This window comes from Mandrillus leucophaeus, unplaced genomic scaffold (genome assembly GCF_000951045.1).
Source record: "Mandrillus leucophaeus isolate KB7577 unplaced genomic scaffold, Mleu.le_1.0 Scaffold412, whole genome shotgun sequence".
In the NCBI taxonomy this organism is placed as follows: Eukaryota; Metazoa; Chordata; class Mammalia; order Primates; family Cercopithecidae; genus Mandrillus; species Mandrillus leucophaeus.
Window position 1 is genome coordinate 715,071 of NW_012104388.1, and position 1,452 is coordinate 716,522.

Consider the following 1,452-nt stretch of genomic DNA (forward strand, 5'->3'; position numbering starts at 1 on the left):
CTTGGCTGGAACCAGCTTTTGAGGCATCCTTTGCCTCTGAAGAACCTAGGATGAAGTTCCTCTCACCTGAGGGAGCAGAGGATCTTCCAGAGGCTTTGACTGTGCTGTTTTCTAACCCATGAGCCTGCTGTTTCCAGAAGGGACACTCTATTAGTCTGTTCTCACACTGCTATAAAGAAATGCCTGGCACTGGGTAATTTATAAAGAAGAGGTTTATTTGGCTCATGGCTGTACAGAAAGCATGATGCTGGCATCTGCTAGACTTCAGGGGAGGACTCAGAAAACTTACATTCATGGAGGAAGGCAAAGGGGGAGCGAGCACCTCACAAGGCTGGAGTAGGAGGAAAAGAGAAGTGGGGGGAGGTGCCATACACTTTTTTTTTTTTCTTTTTTAAAGACGATCTCCCTGTTGCCCAGGCTGGTGTGCAGTGGCACAATCTTGGCTCACTGCAACCTCCACCTCCTGGGTTCAAGTGATTCTCCTGCCTCAGCCTCCTGAGTAGCTGGGATTACAGGCACGCACCATTATGCCTGGCTAATTTTTGTATTTTTAGTAGAGACAGGGTTTTGCCATGTTGGCCAGGCTGGTCTCAAACTCCTAACTTCAGGTGATCTACTTGCCTCGGCCTCCCAAAGTGCTGGGATTACAGGTGTGAGCCACTAGGCCTAGTCGGCACCATACACTTTTAAGCAACCACATTTTGTGAGAACTCACTCACCATCACCAGAAGAGAACCAAAGGCACGGTGTTAAGCCATTCATGAAGGATCTACCCCCATGATCCCATTACTTCCCACCAGACCCCACCTCCAACATTGGGGATTACAATTCAACATGAGATTTGGGTGGGGACACAGATCCATATCAGATAGCAAAGTGCCTTTTGACAGGCAGAACCCTTTCATTACCTCCAGAAAATAATATACATGGAAAATCAGGCATATATGTGTCTCAGAAGCCAAGGGGATATGTAAAAATGGGAAATTTGAGAACACCTGAAATCTAGGATTTTTTTTTGGAACACCTTCTGCAGACCTAATTCCCATCGATAGTTAGCTCCAAAAATAACTGCATCTGGTGTCTTAGAGGTGTGAAGGCCTAGAAGAAAAGGGAAGTGGGGACGAGAAAGGAATTGTTATCCTCTTGATTTCATGAATAAAATACAAAATCTTCAAAGAAAGATCCACTTTCATAATTTAAACACCAGTTTGTGGGCCAGACGCGGTGGCTCACGCCTGGTGGCCCAGCACTTTGGGAGGCCGAGGTGGGCCGGATCACCTGAGGTCAGGAGTTCGAGACCAGCCTGCTCAACATGGCGAAACCCCGTCTCTACTAAAAATACAAAAAATTAGCCGGGCTTGGTGGCGGGCGCCTGTAATCCCAGCTACTCGAGAGTCTGAGGCAGGGGAATCGCTTGAACTCGGGAGGCGGAGGTTGCAGTGAGCCAAGATC